Here is a 26,903-nt window from a genome sequence, read left to right as displayed (position 1 = left end):
TTTATTTATTTTTATTCTTTTTTAATTAAAATTTCCACCTGCTCCCCGTTTCCCATTTCCCTCCCCTCCTCCTAAATATTACCCCCTCCCCCCACTTCCCTCCCCCTATCCCCACTCCTCTTCTCCTCCCCCCACACCATTCCCCCTCCCTCTTGATACTGAAGAGCAGTCCAAATTCTCTGCCCTGCGGGAAGACGAAGGTCTTCTGTCTACTTCCAGGAAGGTGAGCATCTAAACAGGCTAAGCTCCCACAAAGCCGGTTCATGTATTAGGATCGAAAACTAGTGCCATTGTCCTTGGCTTCTCATCTGCCTTCATTGTCTGCCATGCTCAGAGAGTCCGGAATCAACCCATGCTTATTCAGTCCCAGTCCAGCTGGCCTTGGTGGGCTCCCAATAAATCAGTTCCACTGTCACAGTGGGTGGGTGCATCCCTCGTGGTCCTGATTTTTTGCTCATGTTCTCCCTCCTTCTGCTCCTCATTTGGACCTTAAGAGCTCAGACCGTTGCTCCAAATTGAGACTCTGTCTCTACCTCGATCCATCGCCAGATGAAGGTTCTAAGGTGATATGCAAGATATTCATCAGTATAGGATAGGGTCATTTCAGGTTCCCTCTCCTTAGTTGCCCAAGGTAGCAGCCGGGGACATATTCCTGGACACCTGCGAACCCCTCAAGAGTCAAGTCTCTTGCCAACCCTAAGATGGCTCCCTTAGATAGGGTATATACTTCGCTGCTCCCGTATCAATCCTTCCTATATCCCAACCATCCCAATCCCCCGAGCTCCTCCCATCCTCCCTCTCTCATGTTTCTCATCCCATTTCCCCTTTGCCCCATGCCACCTCACCCGCAAGTTCCCAGTTTTTGCCCTGCAATCTTGTCTACTTCCCCCTCTCCATGCGGATGACTATATGATTTTCTTTGGGTTCACTTTCTTATTTAACTTCTATAGGATCACAAATAATATGCTTAATGTCTTTTATTTATGGCTAGAAACCGATTATGAGTGAGTACATCCCATGTTCCTCTTTTTGGGTCTGGGATACCTCACTCAGGATAGTGTTTTCTATTTCCATCCATTTGCACGCAAAATTTGAGAAGTCATTGTTGTTTACTGCTGAGTAGTACTCTAATATGTATATATTCCACACTTTCTTCATCCATTCCTCCATTGAAGGGCATCTAGGTTGTTTCCAGGTTTTGGCTATTACAAACAATGCTGCTATGAACATAGTTGAACAGATACTTTTATCATTTGATGTGGCATATCTTGGGTATATTCCCAAGAGTGGCACTACTGGATCTTGGGGTAGGTTGATCCCAAATTTCCTGAGAAATCGCCACACTGATTTCCAGAGTGGTTGCACAAGTTTGCATTCCCACCAGCAATGAATGAGTGTGCCTCTTTCTCCACAACCTCGCCAGCAAAGGCTATCATTGGTGTTTTTGATTTTAGCCATTCTGACAGGTGTAAGATGGTATCTCAAAGTTGTTTTAATTTGCATTTCCCTTATCGCTAAGGAGGTTGAGCATGACCTTAAGTGTCTTTTGGCCATTTGAATTTCTTCTGTTGAGAATTCTCTGTTCAGATCAGTGCCCCATTTTTTTATTGGGTTCATTAGCATTTTAAAGTTTAGTTTCTTGAGTTCTTTATATATTTTGGTGATCAGACCTTTGTCTGTTGCAGGGTTGGTGAAGATCTTCTCCCAGTCAGTGGGTCGCCTTTTTGTCTTAGTGACAGTGTCCTTTGCTTTACAGAAGCTTCTCAGTTTCAGGAGGTCCCATTTATTCAATGTTGTCCTTAATGTCTGTGCTGCTGGGGATAAACGTAGGAAGTGATCTCCTGTACCCATATGTTGTAGAGTACTTCCAACTTTTTCTTCTATCAGGTTCAGTGTGTTCAGACTAATATTGAGGTCTTTAATCCATTTGGACTTGAGTTTTGTGCATGGTGATAGATATGGATCTATTTTCATTCTTCTACACGTTGACAACCAGTTCTGCCAGCACCATTTGTTGAAGATGCTCTCTTTTTTCCATTGAATACTTTTAGCTCCTTTATCAAAAATTAGGTGTTCATAAGTTTGTGGGTTAAAATCAGGGTCTTCTACTCGGTTCCATTGATCGACTTCTCTGTTTTTATGCCAATACCAAGCTGTTTTCAATACTGAGGCTCTGTAATAGAGTTTGAGGTCAGGGATGGTAATGCCTCCAGACGATCCTTTATTATATAAGATTGTTTTGGCTATCCTGGGTTTTTTGTTTCTCCATATAAAGTTGATTATTGTCCTCTCAAGATCTGTGAAGAATTTTGATGGGATTTTAATGGGGATTGCATTGAATCTATAAATTGCCCTTGGTAGAATTGCCATTTTTACTATGTTGATCCTCCCTATCCAAGAGCAAGGGAGATCCTTCCATTTTCTGGTATCCTCCTCAATTTCTTTCTTCATTGACTTAAAGTTCTTGTCAAATAGATCCTTTACTTCCTTGGTTAGGGTTACCCCAAGATATTTTATGCTATTTGTGGCTATCGTGAATGGTGATGCTTCTCTGATTTCCATCTCTGCTTCCTTATCCTTTGTGTATAGGAGGGCAACTGATTTTTTGGAATTGATCTTGTATCCTGCAACGCTACTAAAGGTGTTTATCAGCTGAAGGAGTTCTTTGCTGGAGTTTTTGGGGTCGCTTATGTACACTATCATATCGTCTGCAAATAATGAAAGTTTAACTTCTTCCTTTCCGATTTGAATCCCTTTGATCCCCTTATGTTGTCTTATTGCTATTGCTAGAATTTCAAGCACTATATTAAAGAGGTATGGAGAGAGTGGACAACCTTGTCGTGTTCCTGATTTTAGTGGAATAGCTTTGAGTTTCTCTCCATTTAATTTGATGTTAGCTGACGGCTTGCTATAAATAGCTTTTATTATAGTTAGGAACGACCCTTGTATTCCTAATCTCTCTAAGACCTTTATCATAAAGGGATGTTGAATTTTGTCAAATGCTTTTTCAGCATCTAATGAAATGATCATATGGTTTTTTTACTTTCAGTTTATTTATATGATGGATTACATTGATAGATTTTCGTATGTTGAACCAGCCCTGCATCTCTGGGATGAAGCCTACTTGATCATAATGGATAATTTTTCTGATGTGTTCTTGGATTCGGTTTGCCAGTATTTTATTGAGTATTTTTGCGTCGATGTTCATGAGTGAGATTGGCCTGTAGTTCTCTTTCTTGGTTGTGTCTTTGTGTGGTTTTGGTATCAGAGTAACTGCAGCTTCATAAAAGGAATTTGGCAATGACTTCTCTGTTTCAATATTGTGAAATACATTAAGGAGTATAGGTATTAGGTCTTCTTGGAAGTTCTGGTAGAATTCTGCATTGAAGCCGTCTGGACCTGGGCTTTTTTTGGTGGGGAGGTTTTTTATAACAACTTCTAATTCTTCGCGACTAACAGGTCTATTTAGATTGTTCACCTGGTCCTGGTTTAACTTTGGTATTTGGTACTTATCTAAAAAAGTGTCCATTTCTATAACATTTTCCAATTTTGTGGCATACAGGTTTTTGTAGTAAGATCTAATGATTCTCTGAATTTCCTCGGAGTCTGTGGTTATGTCTCCCTTTTCATTTCTAATTTTGTTAATTTGCGTATTCTCTCTCCGCCGTTTGATTAGTTTGGATGGGGGTTTATCAATCTTATTGATTTTCTCCAAGAACCAGCTTTTTGTTTCATTGATTCTTTGGATTGTTTTCTGTGTTTCTATTTTGTTGATTTCAGCCCTCAGTTTGATTATTTCCAGTCTTCTACTTCTCCTAGGTGAGTCTGCTTTTTTTTCTAGAGCTTTCAGGTGGGCTATTAATATTCCAATATGTGCTATCTCTGTTTTCTTTAAGTGGGCGCTTAATGCTATGAACTTTCGTCTTAGCACTGCTTCAAAGTGTCCCATAGGTTTGAGTATGTTGAGTCTTCGTTTTCATTGAATTCAAGAAAGACTTTAATTTCTTTCTTTATTTCTTCCTTGATCCAGGTGTGGTTCAGTAGTTGACTGTCCAGTTTCCATGATTTCGTAGGCTCTCTGGAATTAGCATTGTTTTTGAATTCTAACTTTAATCCATGGTGATCTGATAAGACACAGTTGGTTACCGATATTTTTTTGTAACTGTGTAAGTTTGCTTTGTTACCGAGTATGTGGTCTATATTCGAGAAGGTTCTATGCGCTGCAGAGAAGAAGGTATATTCTTTCCTATATGAGTGGAATGTTCTATAGATATCTGTTAAGTACATTTGATTCATTACTTTCATTAATTCTCTTATTTCTCTGTTAGGTTTCTGTCTTATTGACCTGTCCATTGGTGAGAGAGGAGTGTTGAAATCTCCTACTATTAGTGCGTGTGGTTTGATGACTGCCTTGAGTTTTAGTAACGTTTCTTTTACATAAGTGGGTGCTTTATATTAGGGGCATAGATATTCAGGATTGAGACTTCATCCTGGTGAATGTTCCTGTTATGAGTATAAAATGTCCCTATCCATCTCTTCTGATTGATTTTAATTTGAAGTCATCTTTAGTATGGGTACACCTGCTTGTTTCTTAGGTCTGTTTGCTTGATAAACCTTTTCCCAACCCTTTACTCTGAGTACATGTCTGTTTTGTAATTGAGGTGTGTTTCTTGTAAACAGCAGAATGTTGGATCCTGTATTTATATCCAGTCTCTTAGCCTGTGCCTCTTTATAGATGAGTTGAGTCCATTGATATTAAGTGATATTAATGACCAGTGGTTGTTAACTCCAGTCATTTTTGCTTGCTTTCTTTCTTTTCATAGTAGGGTGTGTGTGTTTCCCTTATTCAAGTTGTGCTGGTAAAGGATCATTGGATGTCTGAGTTATGGTGGGCATTGTTGGACTCCTTGGGTTGTCATTTTCCTTCTATTACTTTCTGTAAGGCTGGATTTGTGGCTATGTATTGTTTAAATTTGTTTTCATCCTGGAAAATTTTGTTTTCTCCATTTATAGTGAATGAAAGCTTGGCTGGGTATAGTAGTCTGGGCTTGCATCCATGGTCTCTTATTTTCTGCAGTACATCTATCCAGGACCTTCTGGCTTTCATGGTTTCCATAGAGAAGTCAGGTGTAAGTCTGATAGGTTTACCTTTATAGGTAACTTGACCTTTTTCCTTTGCAGCTCTTAATATTCTTTCTTCATTCTGTATGTTTTGTGTTTTGATTATTATATGACGAGGAGATTTTTTTTTGATCCAGTCCATTTGGTGTTCTGTATGCTTCTTGGACCTTCAAAGGAATATGTTTCTTAAGGTTGGGAAAGTTTTCTTCTATAATTTTATTAAGTATATTTTCTGGACCATTGAGCTGTACTTCTTCTCCTTCTTCTATCCCTATTATTCTTAGGTTTGGTCTTTTTATTGTGTCCCATATTTCCTGAATGTTTTATGATGAGAATTTGTTGGCCTTGCTGTTTTCTTTGATCAGCGTGTTTATTTTCTCTATGTTATCTTCAGTATCTGAGATTCTTTCTTCTATTTCTTGTAATCTGTTGGTAGTACTTGTCTCTGTAGTTCCTGTTCGTTTATCCAGATTTTCCATCTCCATCTTTCCCTCGGTTTGTGTTTTCTTTATTAATTCCACTTCATTCTTCAAGTCTTGAACAATTTCCCTTACCTGTTTGATTACTTTTTCTTGTTTCTCTTGGTTTTCTTGGGTATCTTTGAGAGACTTATTAATTTCCTCTACCTTTTTGTTTGTAATCTCTAATTGAATATGGCAGTTTTTCACCTCCTGTTTAAGGTCCTCTATTATTTTCATATAATTCACTTTGGGTCGAATTCTAATTCTTCTGGAATAGGGTGTACAACTCTTCTTATTTTGGGATTCCTGAATTCTGGTGATGTCACGTTGCCTTTCAGGCTGTTGGAGGAATTCTTGCATTGGCACCTGCCCATCATTTCCTTCAAATGGAGCCAGTAGAGGCCTGGTGTCTTGGTCCAGTCTTTGCTGTGACTAACTCTCTGGGTGTATCTCCTCAGTGTAGGGGCAGGAACCGTTCACTTCCAGATGGACTCCTCAACACCAAAACATGAATGTCTGATAGACCAATGACCCACGGACAAAAGAGCGAATGCAGGGGATAGGTCGGGGTCGAATAGAACACAGACGACCCTGCAGCACAGGCTGGAGGTGCCTGTGCTCCCTTTCGGGGTTGTTGAGGCCTGCCCAGTAGGCAGGCACTCACTGCTCTAGGTGGGTAGCCTTAGTGTAGGAGCAGGAAGCTGTTCCTCAGCAAAGGACCTTGCAGACAAGGCAGGCTTGAGGGGAGTGGGGGCGCATGTGTAGGAAAGAAAGCCCTGCAGCAGGAGCTGGGGGAAGGGGGTTTGTGCTTTCTTCCAGGACAGTCCGCCCTAGGATAGCACACACTCACCCATCCAGATAGAAATTCTCAGCACCTACACAGGGACACCTGGTAGCCCAAAGAGCCAGGGACCAAGGGAAGAAGGGGGCAGGCAGGGCAGGTCCAGGAGAGCCCAGCAGCCCCTGCAGCCCCAGCAGCAGGGGCCCGAGCTCCCTTGCGGGGACCTTGAGGCCTGCCTGCTAGTCAGGCACTCACCGCTCTGGGTGGGTAACGTTAGTGTAGGAGCAGGAAGCTGATCCTCAGCAAAGGACCTTGCAGACAAGGCAGGCTTGGGGGGGGCACGTGTATAGGAAAGAAAACCCTGCAGCAGGAGCTGGGGGGAGGGGGTTTGTGCTCTTCCGGGACAGTCCGCCCCAGAAAGCACACACTCACCCGTCCAGACGGAACTTCTCAGCACCTACACAGGGATACCTGGTAGCCCAAAGAGCCGGGGACCAAGGGAAGAAGGAGGCAGGCAGGGCAGGTCCAGGAGATCACAGCAGACCCTGCAGCCCCAGCAGCAGGAGCCCGCACTCCCTGGTGGGGACCTTGAGGCCTGCCTGCTAGTCAGGCACTCACTGCTCTGGGTGGGTAACCTTAGTGTCTGAGTGATTATTAAATTTCATTTAATTTTTCATTAATTAATAAGAAAAACACTTTATATAATTAGTGTGCAATATCCAGTACATTGGACTGTGATTCTGTGCCTGCCTTAATTATGAAAACTATTATTTGCTAGAATAAGTAAAAACCATAGTTCATGTGTAGTCAAAATGAAATATTTTTCCAGATGAATTCATTAGTCTTTTATATTGTCTGAGTTCTTCGAATGTTCAATTATAAAAAGGTGATAACATAAAATGTATATTATGCACACGAATGATAATTTATTAATTCTGCCTAACATTTTATTGCTGACCAATGTTATAATTATTTATTTATATTCACATCATTATCTTCATATTCACTTGTACTTTGAGATTTTCTTTGAATCACCTACTACATTTTATTGGTTTCTTTTTTTTTGTTGTTTTTTTTTTGGTTTCTTTATTTTCATATCATTCATCAAATTTATATGACAACCATGATTTTGTTTCACATAAAAATTAATCCTTCTTATTTATGACACAGAGGTCCTTGTACTATCAGAGAAGCACTAAGAAAAGCAGGAATGTTACTCACCACGGGTTGTCTCCATAGTGGAGGAGAGAAAAATCAAACACCATCATTCCATCCAGAAAGCTGAGAGTGGATGTTACTAATGACCTGGTGTCCATTTTATTATCTACTGAGGCAGACCTCATCCATCTTTTACTCTAGAGTCAGACTTCAAACAAATTCCCTTAGTAATTATTCCAGACTCATAACTTAGTAGACCTAGACCATTGTCAGTTCTTAGGGCACAGTTCATATTCACTTTATGGCCTGCTGATTCCTATGCTATCAGACAGAGATCACAGTAGCCTTTATGTCTTTTAACTGGACAATCTACCCTTAAGTTCAGGTAGATTTGTAAAAGAGTTTCTATGTAGTCACACCTTAAGCTTTATTGCATTGATTATTGCCTGGAGACACTTTTCCAAAATATGCTGTGTTTTAAATATGTTGACAATGTACCACCTAGCATTAAACTCTTTGAATTCTAATCCAGGTTAAGGAAGGCCATTTCATTCTCACCTCTCCACTGTTGACATGTGAAGAGCAATCCTCACCTTACTGTTTTGAAGGTTGTCCACTATGGAGGTAAATAGGGTCAAATGATATGGCCAAAAGAAATGTAGCAAATTGGTAGCAAACTTTAGTCATAACTCTTATCTATCAGTCATGTATTCTAATTAGAAATATAAATGTGTTGATTGCTATTTATTTACTCTTTTTATCTCATTACAAATTTAACCCTTTAATTTTTGTAGCTGTATTGTCAAAAAGTTATATCCCATTTGCACCAACAGTGTCTGAGAATTGGTTTATGGCAACATTTGGTGAAGTCATCTAGAGCACTCAAAATTCAATGTTTAGCAAAGAGTTCCATTAAATTAAAGTCTACTCTGAACAACAGACTGGAGTAGACTATGTGGAACAAGCATTCTACATATACCTAGTCAAGGAATAACCTGACTACTTCTACTTAGTTGTCTTTACCTTTTTATGGACCTATTATTAGTACCTATTGTTGGTGAATAATAAAAATAATAAAATTTTATTCATTTGGATAATATATAATTTTACATTATTAACACATTTTTACAATTACAAAGGGAACTCAAAGAAAATATATCATGCACTTCACTGTATTCACTTCCATAACAATTTCCTTTTCACCTTTCACCTTCCCTAATTTCTTCTAGTTTTCTTCTATCTTCATTCCCCCTTTCATGTTCATATGGCATCACATGAAACAAACAGCTACATGCAAGACAGAAACTCTCATATGCAACTAATAAAAATACTTATGTTGCATTTCTTTCATATTTAGCAAAAAATTGGGAGCTTATGGGCTGAGTATACTAAAGTAGATGATATACTTTAAGTAATTATCTATGAAACCCAGAACTATGCTAAATAAATATATATTTATAAAAATTAGAAATTTATATGTTGTATGCTGAGAAAAAACAAATAATATACACGATTTTATTAATATATATCTGCAGTTCAAATCAGATAAAAATTACATCCTCTGGTGAAAAGAGATTAGTTTTTTGTATATATAACAATGGAATGTTGAATTTAATTAACTTTTTTTGATTCATGAATGAAGTTATGGAAATTATAAAATAAGGCCATAATTCTTTCTATCATTATTGTTCTAAAATTTATAAAAATAAAATATTTATATTTATTATGATATGTTATGATGAGTGATATTTTATAATCTTTATTTTCATTTATTAATAAATCAGATGCTAGTTCAGGTACACTAACAAATGAAGCTCAAAGTATCATAACATCACTTCTAAGATAACTTCTCTGAGACCTAATAATCAAGTTCCTGAGGTTGAGACTGATATGAACTGAGAATACAATCAACTATAATTTAGATGCTAATATATTAATCAAAATACTGGAATAAAACTCTGACTAAACAATATTTCATGAAGATTTGATCTCATAGCCCGGCTGTGGTGGCACATGCCTTTAATTATAGAACTCAGGAAGCAGAGGCAGATGGATATCTGTAGTTCAAGGTCAGCCATATCTAAAAAAACAAGTTCCAGTACAAGCAACAAAACTGCACAGAGAAACCCTGTCTTGAAAAACAAAAAGCAAAAAAAATTGACTCATAAATTGTAGTAAATCTTAAAAGAATAGTATATTTTTATACAAGCATTGTTGTATAAAAATAATGAAAGTGTAATACAGGAAAATGGCAGAAAATTTCAACACTCATAATTGGAAGATTCAACACTTTAAAGCTTTAAATTAGTAGTTCCTTACTCCTCAATGATTTAAAATGTATAACACAAATGTAAATTTATAAAAAAATCTTTGTTTTAGACATAAAATGTTTGTCCTAAATATAATACAAAACCATGCAAGCATTGTCATATATAATCAATCTTGAAAAAACAGGAGGGAGGAATAAGTATTTCCAAGGTTTACAGCTTAGCAATCAAGATGCTGTATTAGGGAATGCCTGGATATATATGGATGAAACATGAAATACAGGTGGAAAAGGATCACAAAAAAATTTACTCATACATATTTTTAAACATTATCTTAGAAAACTGTAAAAAAAATCAGTGGAGGGAAAAAGATATCAATAAATACCAGTGGATTATCAGACTGACTACAAGGAAAAGGAATAATATATTGAATTTTGTACATTAAATAACCACACAAATGGGGTGTTCCTATTTATTGAATTCTGCATAGAAAACAACAACTAATGTATGTATATACCAGTAGTTAATTGCTTAGACAATTGATTGCATATAAGAGCATGTTTTTATCACAAAATCCCATGGCAAAGAAACAGGTTCTATGCTTCCAAAACAGAAATGTGAATTTTCATCCTGAGAACAGAGAATGTATAACTTATGACTTGGTCTTTAAAGGCTTCCTAAACATCACATTTTGAATATATTTGTCAGTAAAATTTTTAAAATATTATGCCTCATGAACAGAATGAAAGTCAATGAGTGCATGCCAAGAAGAGAAATTTGGGAGCTAGATCCCTTGCTCTATCCTTTTTAATTCAAAAATGTCATAAAGTGAGCAACTTTGCTCTTCTATGTGCTGAAAAGATTTAACTTATTCCTTGTTCAATGAATATAGAGACATCCAACCATAAATTGTGAGTTTTAAAATTATAAATCAAAGTGAAGAACTCTCTTTTAAGTTTGTTTGTCTTGGCCTGTTGAGATGATTCTATGACTAAAGGCTCGTAATGCAATCCTGACAGCTTGAGTTGAATTTTCAGACACATATGGTAGAAAGAAAGAATCTCTATATGTATGCACATAAATAGATACACACACAAAAAAAATAAATAAATAGAAAGATGGGTAGATAGATAGATAGATAGATAGATAGATAGATAGATAGATAGATGATAAACAGACAGATGCAAAATACTTTATATTTTTATGATGATTATATCAGTTTCTTTTCCTTACTGGGACAAGCTTTCTAAAATACACACACACACACACACACACACACACACACAAAGTACCAGGCCATAGGGTTGTGACTGTTTATATCAGAAGTTTTACAAATGAATTTAAGAGCAGTTTGCAAAGTTTGAAGACCAATAATAGCATATGTAGGCATTAAGAGGAATTTAGGTTAAAAGCTCATAAAACTTAAATATCCAAAGAAAGTCCTCAGATAAAAAAGAAGATTCTGTTGCAGTTTGGCTAAAGGTCAATCCTGCTACATTAAGGTAAAGAACATATTTGTGATTTTTGTTTATAATAATGAGAATTTTTGGCGGAACCCCAGCCCGCGGCAGACGGAAGCAGCGGAACCCCGGCCCGCGGCAGACGGAAGTGGTGGACCCCGGCCAGCGCAGACGGAAGTGGCAGACCCCCAGCCCGCAGAGTTAAATCAAGTAGGTTTTTTGGGGCCTGGCCTGTAGAGAGGGAGGCCTTTTATTGGCGAGGTCCATGGGCATACGGGGAGCCGCGTCCTGTCCCTGAAGACCCTCCTGAGTGGGGAGAGTGTTCTGGGCCCATGCCCGGACACAGGAAACGGAGCAGGAGCATTCTCAGACCCCCTTCACCCCCCTGGTAAGCCTGCAAAGGCTGATACCCTCTGTGGGGGCTGCTCCTCCTCTGCTGCGACCTCTCTATTTCTGGCACATCCCAGCTTGTGCCCAGGGCCCTCTTCCGCTCCCCATCCCTCTACGGGTCTGCGGGATCACCCAGTATAGCCTGTTTGGGCACTGGGTTGGGAGCTCGGGGCAGAGGACAGCGGGAGTTTCTCTGTTTTGGTGGCTGGCCTACAGAGGGGTAGGCCTTTTGTGGACGAGGTTCTGGGCAAACAGGGAGGCTGGTCCTGGTCCTGAAGATCCTTCTGAGTGGTGAGAGTGATCTTGGCCCACGGCGGGAGCCAGGAAACGGAGCGAGGGCACTTTGTAAGCAGAGCCTTTGGCCAGCAGGGAAACCTGTTCTTGACTTAAAAGACCCATTAGATAGCATTGTTAGGAGGAGATGGGCAGGCGCCAAGGCAAGAATTCACCCAAAATATGAAAAACAACATGAAAACACCAGAACACAATGATCTTACAACAGAAGAGCTTGAACACCCTAACACAGAAGAAGTGGAAAAAATTGACTTTATGAAAGCAATAGAGTCCCTTAAACAACATGTAAAAAACACCCTTATAGAAAAGGATGAGAAGTATAACAAAAAGTTTGATGAAATGAGTAAATGCATAAATTATGCCCTGGGAAACCAAGAAAAAATGATCAAACAGGTAATGGAAACATTTCAAGAATTGAAAACGGAACTTGAAGCAAGGAAGAAAACACAAAATGAGGACCAGTTGGATATGGAAAATCTAGGTCAAAGAACAGAGACTACAGAAACAAGCATAATCAACAGACTACAAGAGATAGAAAAAAGAATCTCAGATTCTGAAAACAACATAGAGAAAATAAACGCACTGATCAAAGAAAACAGCAAAACCAACAAAGTTTGGCGTAAAACATTCAGGAAATATGGGACACAATAAAAAGACCAAACCTAAGAATAATAGGGTTACAAGAAGGAGAAGAGTCACAACTCAAAGGTCCAGAAAATATATTTAACAAAATTATAGAAGAAAACTTTCCCAACATAAAGAAAGATATTCCTTTGAATACTCAAGAAGCATACAAAACACCAAACAGACTGGATCAAAGAAAAACATCCCCGCACCATATTATAATCAAAACACAAAATATACAGATTAAAGAAAGAATATTAAGAGCTGCAAAGGAAAAAGGGCAAGTTACTTATAAAGGTAAACTGATCAGACTTACACCAGACTTCTCTATGGAAACCATAAAAGCCAGAAGGTCCTGGATAGAGGTACTGCAGAAACTAAGAGACCATGGATGCAAACACAAACTGCTATCATTCACTATCAATGGAGAAAACAAGACATTCCAGGATAAGAACAAATTTAAACAATATTTGCCACAATTCCAGCCCTACAGAAAGTAATAGAAGGAAAATCACAACACAAGGAATCCAACATAGCCAAAACTGTCTACAATAACTCAGGCATCTAGCGACTCTTCATCAGCACAACTCAAAGAAGGGAGACACACAAAGTTAACTACAAAAAACAATAGGAATAACCAGAGTAATCAACCACTGGTCATTAATATCACTTAATGTTAATGGTCTCAATTCACCTATAAAAAGACACAGACTAAAAGATTGGATACGAAAACAGGATCCAACATTCTGCTGTTTGCAAGAAACACATCTCAACCACAAAGACAGGCATCTACTCAGAGTAAAGGGATGGGAAAAGGTTTATCAAGCAAACGGACCTAAGAAAAAATCAGCTGTGGCCATACTAATTTCTAACAAAACGGACTTCAAACTAAAATCAATCAGAAGAGATCGAGAGGGACACTTTATACTCATAACAGGAACAATTCATTAGTATGAAGTCTCAATCCTGAATATCTATGCCCCTAATAAGCATAATAAGCACCCACTTATGTAAAAGAAATATTACTAGAACTCAAGGCAGACATCAAACCACACACACTAGTAGTTGGAGACTTCAACACACCTCTCTCTCCAATGATCAGGTCAATCAGACAGAAAACTAATAGAGACTTAAGAGAATTGTTGGAGGTAATGAAGCAAATGGACTTAACCGACATCTATAGAACACTCCACCCAAATAGGAAAGAATATCTATCAATGTAATCCACCATATAAATAAACAGAAAGTAAAAAACCATATGATCATTTCATTAGATGCTGAAAAAGCATTCGATAAAATTCATCACCCCTTTATGATGAAGGTCTTGGAGAGATTAGGAATAAAAGGGTCATACCTAAATATAATAAAAGCTATTTACAGCAAGCTGACAGCTAACATTAAATTAAATGGAGAAAACTCAAAGCAATCACACTAAAATCAGGAACATGACAAGGATGTCCATTCTCTCCATACCTCTTCAATATAGTGCTTGAAGTTCTAGCAATAGCGGTAAGACAACATAAGGGGATCAAAGGGATTCGTATTGGATAGGAAGAAGTTAATCTTTTGTTACTTGAGGTGATGTAATAGTATACATAAGCGACCCCAAAATTCTACCGAAGAACTCCTACAGCTGATAAACACCTTTATGAATGTGGCAGGATACAAGATCAACTCCAAAAAAATAAGTTGCCTTCCTATACACTAAGGATAAGGAAGCAGAGAGGGAAATCAGAGAAACATCACCTTTCAGGATAGCCACAAATACTATAAAAAATATCTTGGGGTAACTCTGACCAAGGAAGTGAAGGATCTATTTAACAAGAACTTTAAGTCTTTGAAGAAAGAAATTGATGAGGACACCAGAAAATGGAATGATCTCCCTTGCTCTTGGATTGGGAGGATCAACATAGTAAAAATGGCAATCTACGAAAAGCAATCTATAGCTTCAACGCAATCCCCATCAAAACCCCATCAAAATTCTTCACAGATCTGGAAAAGACAATAATCAACTTTATATGGAAAAACAAAAACCCCAGGATAGACAAAACAATCTTATACAATAAAGGATTGTCTGAGGCTCGGGTGGCGGAGGCACCGGCAGGCAGGCAAGTCCGGGCGGCAGAGGCACCGGCGCGCAGGCAGGCCCAGATGGCGGAGGCACCGGCAGGCAGGCCTAGGCGGTGGAAGCACCGGCGCGCAGGCAGGCCAGGGCAGCAGAGGCACTGGATGCAGGATAGTGCAGGCAAGAAACAGTGAAGCCCGCACTGAGAGCAGATTGCCCCGCTACAATTAACTCAAACCCAATAGATAGCATCGGTAAGAGGAGCTGGGCAGACCCCAAGGCAAAAATTCACCCAACAATCTGAAAAACAACATGAAAACACCAGAACCCAATGATCTTTCAACACAAGAACTTGAACACCCCAACACAGGAGAAGAGGAAAAAACTGACTTTTTGAAAGCAATAGAGTCCCTTAAACAACATGTAAAAAACGCCCTCATAGAAATGGATGAGAAGTATAACAAAAAGTTTGAAGAAATGAGTAAATACGTAAATGATACCCTGGAAAGCCAAGAAAAAACAATCAAACAAGTAATGGAAACAGTCCAAGAATTGAAAACTGAAATGGAAGCAAGGAAGAAAACACAAACTGAGGACCAGCTGGATATGGCAAATATAGGTCAATGAGCAGAGACTACAGAAACAAGCATAATCAATAGAATACAAGAGATAGAAGAAAGAATCTCAGATTCTGAAGACACCATAGAGAAAATAAATGGACTGATCAAAGAAAACACCAAAACCAACAAATTCTCATCACAAAACATTCAGGAAATATGGGACACAATAAAAAGACCAAACCTAAGAATAATAGGGATAGAAGAAGGAGAAGAGGCACAGCTCAAAGGTCCAGAAAACATTTTTAACAAAATTATGGAAGAAAACTTCCCCAACATAAGAAAGATATTCCTTTGAATACTCAAGAAGCATACAGAACACCAAACAGACTGGATCGAAAAAAAACGTCCCCTCACCATATAATAATCAAAACACAAAATATACAGATTAAAGAAAGAATATTAAGAGCTGCAAAGGAAAAAGGCCAAGTAACTTATAAAGGTAAACCGATCAGACTTACACCTGACTTCTCTATGGAAACCATGAAAGCCAGAAGGTCCTGGATAGAGGTACTACAGAAACTAAGAGACCATGGATGCAAACCCAAACTACTATACCCAGCCAAGCTAGAGTTCACTATTAATGGAGAAAACAAGACATTCCAGGATAAGAACAAATTTAAACAATACACAACCACAAATCCAGCCCTGCAGAAAGTAATAGAAGGAAAATCACAACCCAAGGAATCCAACATTACTAACACTGCCTACAATAACCCAGGCATCTAGCGACCCTTCAACAGCACAACTCAAAGAAGGGAGACACACAAACTCTTCTACCAAAAGCAGTAAGAATAACTGGAGTTAACAACCACTGGTCATTAATATCACTTAATATTAATGGTCTCAATTCACCAATAAAAAGGCACAGGCTAAGAGATTGGATACGGAAACAGGATCCAACAGTCTGCTGTTTGCAAGAAACTCATCTCAACCACAAAGACAGGCATCTACTCAGAGTAAAGGGATGGGAAAAGGTTTTTCAAGCAAATGATCCTAAGAAAAAAGCAGGTGTGGCCATACTAATTTCTAACAAAACTGACTTCAAACTAAAATCAATCAGAAGAGATCGAGAGGGACACTTTATACTCATAACAGGAACGATTCAGCAGGATGAAGCCTTAATCCTGAATATCTATGCCCCTAATATAAAAGTACCCACTTATGTAAAAGAAATATTGCTGAAACTCAAGGCAGACATCAAATCATACACACTAGTAGTAGGAGACTTCAACACACCTCTCTCACCAATGGACAGGTCAATCAGACAGAAAACTAATAGAGAATTAAGAGAATTGTTGGAGGTAATGAATCAAATGGACTTAACAGACATCTATAGAACACTCCACCCAAATAGGAAAGAATACACCTTCTTCTCTGCAGCTCATGGAACCTTCTCGAAAATCGACCACATACTTGGAAAAAAGGAAACCTCCACAGATACAAAAAAATATTAGTGTCCACCTGTGTCTTATCAGATCACCACGGATTAAAGTTAGAAGCCACCAACAATGCTACCCCCAGAAAGCTGACAAACTCATGGAAACTGAACAGTCAACTACTGAACCACACCTGGGTCAAGGAAGAAATTAAGAAAGAAATTAAAGTCTTCCTTAAATTTAATGAAAACAAAGAGACAACATACTCAAACCTATGGGACACGATGAAAGCAGTGCTAAGAAGAAAGTGCATAGCACTAAGTGCCCACTTAAAGAAAACGGAGAAAGCATACACTGGGGACTTAACAGCCCACCTGAAAGCTCTGGAAAAAAAAAGAAGCAGACGTGCCCAGGAGGAGTAGAAGACTGGAAATAATCAAACTGAGGGCAGAAATCAACAAAATAGAAACACAGAAAACAGTCCAAAGAATCAATGAAACAAAAAGTTGGTTCTTGGAGAAAATCAACAAGATTGACAAACCCCTATCCAAACTAATTAAACGACAGAGAGAAAACAGGCAAATAAATAAGATCAGAAATGAAAAGGGGGACATAACCACAGACACAGAGGAAATTCAGAGAATCATTAGATCTTACTACAAAAGCCTGTATGCCACAAAACTGGAAAATGCAAAAGAAATGGACACTTTTTTAGATAAGTACCATATACCAAACCTAAACCAAGACCAGGTGAACGATCTAAATAGACCTGTTAGTCACGAAGAATTAGAAACAGTTATCCAAAATCTCTCTTCCAAAAAAAGCCCAGGACCAGATGGTTTCAATGCAGAATTCTACCAGAACTTCCAAGAAGAGCTAATACCTATACTTCTTAATGTATTTCACAATATAGAAACAGAAGAGTCATTGCCAAATTCCTTTTATGAAGCTACAGTTACCCTGATACCAAAACCACACAAAGACCCAACCAAGAAAGAGAATTACAGGCCTATCTCACTCATGAACATCGATCCAAAAATTCTCAATAAAATACTGGCAAACCGAATCCAAGAACACGTTAGAAAAGTTATCCATTATGATCAAGTAGGCTTCATTCCAGAGATGCAGGGCTGGTTCAACATACGCAAATCTATCAATGTAATCAACCATATAAATAAACTGAAAGAAAAAAACCATATGATCATTTCATTAGATTCTGAAAAAGCATTCGACAAAATTCAACACTCCTTTATGATAAAAGTCTTGGAGAGATTAGGGATACAAGGGTCATATCTAAATATAATAAAAGCTATTTACAGCAAGCCGACAGCTAACATTAAATTAAATGGAGAAAAACTCAAAGCCATCCCACTAAAATCAGGAACACGACAAGGATGTCCACTCTCTCCATACCTCTTCAATATAGTGCTTGAAGTTCTAGCAATAGCAATAAGACAACATAAGGGGATCAAGGGGATCCATATTGGAAAAAAAGAAGTTAAACTTGCATTATTTGCAGATGATATGATAGTATACATAAGCGACCCCAAAAACTTTACCAAAGAACTCCTACAGCTGATAAACACCTTTGGTAACGTGGCAGGTTACAAAATCAACTCCAAAAAATCAGTTGCCTTCCTATACACAAAGGATAAGGAAGCAGAGATGGAAATCAGAGAAGCATCACCTTTCACGATAGCCACAAACAGCATAAAATATCTTGGGGTAACTCTGACGAAGGAAGTGAAAGATCTATTTGGCAAGAACTTTAAGTCTTTGAAGAAAGAAATTGAAGAGGACACCAGAAAATGGAAGGACTTCCCTTGCTCTTGGATTGGGAGGATCAACATAGTAAAAATGGCAATTCTACCAAGGGCAATTTATAGATTCAATGCAATCCCCATTAAAATCCCATCAAAATTCTTCACAGATCTTGAGAGGACAATAATCAACTTTATATGGAGAAACAAAAAACCCAGGATAGCCAAAACAATCTTATATAATAAAGGATCGTCTGGAGGCATTACCATCCCTGACCTCAAACTCTATTACAGAGCCTCAGTATTGAAAACAGCTTGGTATTGGCATAAAAACAGAGAAGTCGATCAGTGGAACCGAGTAGAAGACCTTGATTTTAACCCACAAACTTATGAACACCTAATTTTTGATAAAGGAGCTAAAAGTATTCAATGGAAAAAAGAGAGCATCTTCAACAAATGGTGCTGGCAGAACTGGTTGTCAACGTGTAGAAGAATGAAAATAGATCCATATCTATCACCATGCACAAAACTCAAGTCCAAATGGATTAAAGACCTCAATATTAGTCTGAACACACTGAACCTGATGGAAGAAAAAGTTGGAAGTACTCTACAACATATGGGTACAGGAGACCACTTCCTACGTTTATCCCCAGCAGCACAGACATTAAGGGCAACATTGAATAAATGGGACCTCCTGAAACTGAGTAGCTTCTGTAAAGCAAAGGACACTGTCACTAAGACAAAAAGGCAACCCACTGACTGGGAGAAGATCTTCACCAACCCTGCAACAGACAAAAGTCTGATCACCAAAATATATAAAGAACTCAAGAAACTAAACTTTAAAATGCTAATGAACCCAATAAAAAAATGGGGCACTGATCTGAACAGAGAATTCTCAACAGAAGAAGTTCAAATGGCCAAAAGACACTTAAGCGATAAGGGAAATGCAAATTAAAACAACTTTGAGATACCATCTTACACCTGTCAGAATGGCTAAAATCAAAAACACCAATGATAGCCTTTGCTGGCGAGGTTGTGGAGAAAGAGGCACACTCATTCATTGCTGGTGGGAATGCAAATTGTGCAACCACTTTGTAAATCAGTGTGGCGATTTCTCAGGAAATTTGGGATCAACCTACCCCAAGATCCAGTAATACCACTATTGGGAATATACCCAAGAGATGCCACATCAAATGACAAAAGTATCTGTTCAACTATGTTCATAGCAGCATTGTTTGTAATAGCCAAAACCTGGAAACAACCTAGATGCCCTTCAATGGAGGAATGGATGAAGAAAGTGTGGAATAAATACATATTAGAGTACTACTCAGCAGTAAAAAACAATGACTTCTCAAATTTTGCGTGCAAATGGATGGAAATAGAAAACACTATCCTGAGTGAGGTATCCCAGACCCAAAAAGAGGAACATGGGATGTACTCACTCATAATCGGTTTCTAGCCATAAATAAAAGACATTAAGCATATAATGTGTGATCCTATAGAAGTGAACCCAAAGAAAATCATATAGTCATCCGCATGGAGAGTGGGAAGTAGACAAGTTTGCAGGGCAAAAACTGGGAACTTGCGGGTGAGGTGGCATGGGGCAAAGGGGAAATGGGATGAGAAATATGAGAAGGGGAGGATGGGAGGAGCTCGGGGGATTGGGATGGTTGGGATATAGGAAGGATGGATACGGGAGCAGCGAAGTATATATCCTATCTAAGGGAGCCATCTTAGGGTTGGCAAGAGACTTGACTCTTGAGGGGTTCGCAGGTGTCCAGGAATATGTCCCCACCTGTTACCTTGGGCAACTAAGGAGAGGGAACCTGAAATGACCCTATCCTATACTGATGAATATCTGGCATATCACCTTAGAACCTTCATCTGGCGATGGATCGAGGTAGAGACAGTGTCTCAATTTGGAGCAACGGTCTGAGCTCTTAAGGTCCAAATGAGGAGCAGAAGGAGGGAGAACATGAGCAAAAAATCAGGACCACGAGGGATGCACCCACCCACTGTGACAGTGGAACTGATTTATTGGGAGCCCACCAAGGCCAGCTGGTCTGGGACTGAATAAGCATGGGTTGAAACTGGACTCTCTGAGCATGGCGGACAATGAAGGCTGATGAGAAGCCAAGGACAATGGCACTAGGTTTTGATCCTAATACATGAACTGGCTTTGTGGGAGCTTAGCCTGTTTAGACGCTCACCTTTCTGGACGTAAATAGAAGGACCTTGGTCTTCCCGCAGGGCAGGGAATTTGGACTGCTCTTCAATATCGAGAGGGAGGGGGAATGGAGTGGGGGGAGGAGAAGAGGAGTGGGGATAGGGGGAGGGAAGTGGGGGGAGGGGGCAATATTTGGGAGGAGGGGAGGGAAATGGGAAACGCGGAGCAGGTGGAAATTTTAATTAAAAAAGAATAAAAAAAATAAAAAATAAAATAAAATAAAAATAAATGACAATTCTACCGAAAGCAATCTATAGATTCAACGCAATCCCCATCAATATCCCATCAAAATTCTTCACAGATCTGGAGAAGACAATAATCAACTTTATATTGAAAAACAATAATCCACCATAGCCAAAACAATCTTATACAATAAAGGATCGTCTGGAGGCATTACCATCCCTGACTTCAAACTCTATTACAGAGCTACAGTACTGAAAACGGCTTGGTACTGGCATAAAAACAGAGAAGTCGACCAATGGAATAGAATAGAAGACCCTGACTTTAAACCACAAACCTATGAACACCTGATTTTCAATAAAGGAGCTAAAAATATACAATGGAAAAAAGAGAGCATCTTCAACAAATTGTGCTGGCAAAACTGGAAGTCAATCTGTAGAAGAATGAAAATAGATCCATATCTATCACCATGCACAAAACTCAAGTCCAAATGGATTAAAGACCTCAATATCAGTCCAAACACACTGAACCTGATAGAAGAGAAAGTGGGAAGTACTCTACAACACATGGGCACAGGAGAACACTTCCTATGTATATCCCCAGCTGCACAGACATTAAGGACAACATTGAATAAATGGGACCTCCTGAAACTGAGAAGCTTCTGTAAAGCAAAGGACACTGTCACTAAGACAGAAAGGCAACCCACTGACTGGGAGAAGATCTTCACCAATCCCGCAACTGACAAAGGTCTGATATCCAAAATATATAAAGAACTCAAGAAATTAGACCGTAAAAGGTTAATCAATCCAATTATAAAATGGGGCACTGAGCTGAACAGAGACTTTTCAACAGAATAAGTTCAAATGGCCAAAAGACACTTAAGATTGTGCTCAACTTCCTTAGCAATCAGGGGAATGCAAATCAAGGCAACATTAAGATACCATCTTACACCGGTCAGAATGGCTAAAATCAAAAACACCAATGATAGCCTCTGCTGGAGAGGTTGTGGAGAAAGGGGCACTCTCATCCATTGTTGGTGGGAATGCAAACTTGTGCAACCACTTTGGAAATCAGTGTGGTGGTTTCTCAGGAAAGTCGTGTTCAACCTACCTCTCGACCCAGCAATACCACTATTGGGAATATACCCAAGAGATGCCCAAACATACAACAAAAGTATATGCTCAACTATGTTCATAGCAGCATTGTTTGTAATAGCCAGAACCTGGAAACAACCTAGATGTCCTTCAATGGAAGAATGGATGAAGAAAGTATGGAATATATACATATTAGAGTACTACTCAGCAGTAAAAAACAATGACTTCTTGAATTTTGCATACAAATGGACGGAAATTGAAAACACTATCCTGAGTGAGGTCAGCCAGACCCAAAAAGAGGAACATGGGATGTACTCACTCATATTTGGTTTCTAGCCATAAATAAAGGACATTGAGACTATAATTCGTGACTCTAGAGAAGCTAAATAAGAAGGTGAACCCAAAGAAAAACATATAAGCATCCCCCTGAATATTAACCATCAGGCGATGAAAGAAGACAGAGACAGAGACCAACATTGGAGCACTGGACTGAAGTCTCACGATCCAAAGGAGGAGCAGAAGGAGAGAGAGCACGAGCAAGGAACTCAGGACTGCGAGGGGTGCACCCACACACTGAGGCAATGGGGATGTTCTATCGGGAACTCACCAAGGCCAGCTGGCCTGGGTCTGAAAAAGCATGGGACAAAACCAGTCTCGCTGAACTGGACAATGAGGACTACTGAGAACTGAAGAACAATGGCAATGGGTTCTTGATCCTATTGCACGTAATGGCTTTGTGGGAGCCCAGGTAGTTTGGATGCTCACCTTAATAGACCTGGATGGAGGTGGGTGGTCCTTGGACCTCCCACAGGGCAGAGAAACCTGCTTGCTCTTTGGTCTGAGGAGGAAGGAAGACTTGATTGGGGGAGGGGGAGGGATTGGGAGGTGGTGGCAGGGAAGAGGCAGAAATCTTTAATAATTAAATAAATTAATTAATAAAAAAAGGATTGTCTGGAGGTATTACCATCCCTGACTTCAAACTCTATTACAGAGCTACAGTATTGAAAGCAGCTAGGTATTGGCATCGAAACAGAAGTCGACCAATGGAATCGAAGACCCTGGCTTTAAACCACAAACCTACGAACACCTGATTTTTGATAAAGGAGATAAAAGTATACAATGGAAAAAAGAGAGTATCTTCAACAAATGGTGCTGGCAAAACTGGATGTCAATCTATAGAAGAATGAAAATAGATCCATGTCTATCACCATGCACAAAACTCAAGTCCAAATGGATCAAAGACCTCAATATCAATCTGAACACACTCAACCTGATAGAAGAGAAAATGGGAAGTACCCTACAACACATGGGCACAGGAGATTGCTTCCTATGTATAACCCCAGCAGCACAGACATTAAGGGCATCATTGAATAAATGGGACCTCCTGAAACTGAGAAGCTTCTGTAAAACAAAGGACACTGTCACTAAGACAAAAAGGCAACCCACTGACTAGGAGAAGATCTTCACCAGCCCTGCAATGGACAAAGGTCTGATCTCCAAAATATATAAAGAACTCAAGAAACTAGACTGTAAAAAACTAATCAACCCAATTATAAAATGGGGCACTGAGCTGAACAGAGAATTCTCAACAGAAGAAGTTCAAATGGCCAAAATACACTTAAGGTCATGCTCAACTTCCTTAGCGATCAGGGAAATGCAAATCAAGACAAATTTAAGATACCATCTTACAGGAGCCGCGCGTCGTGCCCTGCGCTGCCCAGACTCGTGAACAATACAGTCAGGATGGCTAAAGGTGACCCCAAGAAACCAAAGGGCAAGATGTCGGCTTATGCCTTCTTCGTCCAGACCTGCAGGGAAGAACATAAGAAGAAAAACCCCGAGGTCCCAGTCAATTTTGCGGAGTTTTCCAAGAAGTGCTCTGAGAGGTGGAAGACAATGTCCGGCAAAGAGAAATCAAAGTTTGATGAAATGGCAAAGGCAGATAAAGTACGCTATGATCGGGAAATGAAAGATTATGGACCAGCTAAAGGAGGCAAGAAGAAGAAGGACCCTAATGCCCCCAAAAGACCACCGTCTGGATTTTTCTTATTCTGTTCTGAATTCCGCCCCAAGATCAAATCTACAAATCCTGGAATCTCCATTGGAGATGTGGCCAAAAAGCTGGGTGAGATGTGGAATAACTTAAGTGACAGTGAAAAGCAGCCTTACATTACCAAGGCCGCAAAGCTGAAGGAGAAGTATGAGAAGGATGTTGCTGACTATAAGTACAAAGGGAAGTTTGATGGTGCCAAGGGTCCTGCTAAAGTTGCCCGGAAAAAGGTGGAAGAAGAAGAGGCGGAGGAGAAAGAGGAAGAAGAGAGGAGGAAGAGGAGAAAGATGAATAAAACTCCATCTCCTTGTGAATACCTTAAAGTAGGAAATCACCGTGATTGACACATCTCTTTTTTCAGCCGTGTCTATTGCCCTCGTTAGATTTAATTACAAAATTTGATCATGATCATATTGTAGTTTCTCAAAGTGTCAGAGGTTTACATGAAGTGGCCATGGGTGTCTGGAGCGCCCTGAAACTGTATCAAAGTTGTACATAGCTCCAAACATTTTTCAAATGGAAAGGCACTCGCGTGTCCTCCTCACTCTGTGTACTTTGCTGTTGGTGTGACAAGGCATTTGAAGATGTTTCGGGCATTTTGTTTGCAACTCGTAAGGTAGTGTTAACTCTATGGTTGGTTATTGGCTAGAAATCCTGAGTTGTCAACTGTACATATCTATAGTTTGTAAAGAGAACAAAACAACCCGGACAGATGCTCCTTGTTTGGCTTGGAGACTGTGAGGGAAGATGCCTTTTCGAGGGGGCTGTAGCTCAGGGCGTGCACTGTGAGGCTGGACCTGTTGATACTGCGGTGGGCATCCATTTTAGCTTCAGGTTGTCTTGTTTTTGTATATAGTGGCATAGCATTCTGCTGACATTCTTAGCTGTGGAAAGGGGGGAGGGGTCAGCTGGCATGAGAAGTGTTTGGATTTTTTCTTTAGTTACGTGCTGTAGATTTTCAGCTGTTTTTAAACTGTAGAGCTCATCATTTTCAGCAAAGAACTACTGCATCAACGAAAGTTCAAGAACCCTCTGCACCTAAACGCAATTTACAACATTCTGTTATTTTTTTCTGTTTAGAATGCTGAAATGTTTTTGAAGTTAAATAAACAGTATTACATTTAAAAAAAAAGATACCATCTTACACCTGTCAGAATGGCTAAAATTGCGGCGAACTCCCTGACCAGCAGGAAAAGACGACCACCAGACGAGGATTCTTCCCAAATCACGCTTTATTGGAGCCTCTTGGTTGAAGGGAGAGTAGAAGCGAGGGGCCCCGAGTGCCAAACGGCGGCTGCTTATATAGGGGGTAAGGGAACGAGTCGTGCCTGGATTGGCCGATGCGCGCCTGCCGATGCTCCTGGCCAAAGGATTGGCCCTAAGCACATCATCGTCACTGCACATACGAGAGGCACGGTTCCACTGCATTGCCTAATATGGAGCTGTCCACCAAGCGAGGCTGGGGCCAAGCGCCATCTTGTAATGGCGGCCACTCGAATCGGCTCCCAGCATAAAATAAAAAACACCAATGATAACCTTTGCTGGAGAGGTTGTGGAGAAAGGGGTACACACATCCATTGCTAGTGGGAATGCAAACTTGTGCAACCACTTTGGAAAACAGTGTGCCAGTTTCTCAGGAATTTCGGGATCAACCTACCCCTGGACACAGCAATACCACTCTTGGCAATATACCCAAGTAATGCCCTATCATACAACAAAAGTATATGCTCAACAATGTTCATAGCAGCATTGTTTGTAATAGCCAGAACCTGGAAACAACCTAGATGCCCTTCAATGGAAGAAAGGATGAAGAAAGTATGGAATATATACATATTAGAGTACTACTCAGCAGTAAAAAACAATGACATCGTGAATTTTGCATGCAAATGAATGGAAATAGAAAACACTATCCTGAGTGAGTTGAGCCAGACCCAAAAAGAGGAACAGGGGATGTACTCACTCATATTTGGGTTCTAGCTATAAATAAAGGACATTGAGCCTATAATTCGTGATCCTAGAGAAGCTAAATAAGAAGGTGAACCAAAGAAAAGCATATAGGCAACCTCCTGAATATTAACCTTCAAGAGGCAATGAAAGGAGACAGCGACAGAGACCCACATTAGAGCACCAGGCTGAAATCTCAAGGTCCAAATCAGGAGCGGAAGGAGAGACAGCACGAGCAAGGAACACAGGACCGCGAGGGGTGAACCCACACAGAGACAATGGGGAACTCACCAAGGCCAGCTGGACTGGGTCTGAAAAAGCATGGGATAAAACAGAACTCGCTGAACATAGTGGACAATGAGGACTACTGAGAATTCAAGAACAATGGCAATGGGTTTTTGATCCCACTGCATGTACTGGCTCTGTGGGACCCTAAGCAGTTTGGATGCTCACCTTACTAGACATGGATGGAGGTGGGTGGTCCTTGGACTTTCCACAGGACAGAGAACGCTGATTGCTCTTAGGGCTAACAAGGGACGGGGACTTCATCGGAAGAGGGAGAAGGAAAGGGAAGTTGGTGGCAGGGAGGAGGCAGAAATATTTAATGAATAAATGAATGAATGAATGAATGAATGAAGAAAAAAATTTTCAAAAAAGAGATTGTGCTGATTTTTCAATTTACAGTATATCGAATACCAATGCAGCGCATGGTTTAAATAAAGATCTCCGTTGGCAAAAAAAAAACGCATTTGCATTTTTGCAAATGCCAAGGACAAGGACAATGGCACGGGGTTTTGATCCTACTTCAATTTCTGGATTTATAGGAGCCTAGACAGTTTGGATGTTCACCTTCCTAGATCTGTATATAGGGGGGAGGACATGGACTTTCAATAGGGCAGGGAACTCTGATCCTGAGACCGGAGAGGGAGGAGAAGAGGAGAGGGGGTAAGGGGAGAGGGGCGGGAGGAGGGGAGGAAAATGGGACGGGGGAGGAGGCAGAAAAATTTTTTTTCAGGAAAAAAACCTTAAAA

The 26,903-nt window shown here is 39.8% G+C and overlaps 1 pseudogene; it reads left to right on the top strand.

The window, feature by feature from the left end:
• Positions 1–23,596: 23,596 nt before the first annotated feature.
• LOC130868850 (high mobility group protein B3-like) lies at positions 23,597–24,223 on the top strand (annotated as a pseudogene).
• Positions 24,224–26,903: the final 2,680 nt, after the last annotated feature.

Source organism: Chionomys nivalis, chromosome Y, assembly GCF_950005125.1.
Source record: "Chionomys nivalis chromosome Y, mChiNiv1.1, whole genome shotgun sequence".
Lineage (NCBI taxonomy): Eukaryota > Metazoa > Chordata > Mammalia > Rodentia > Cricetidae > Chionomys > Chionomys nivalis.
This window is presented reverse-complemented; position numbering and strand designations above follow the sequence as displayed.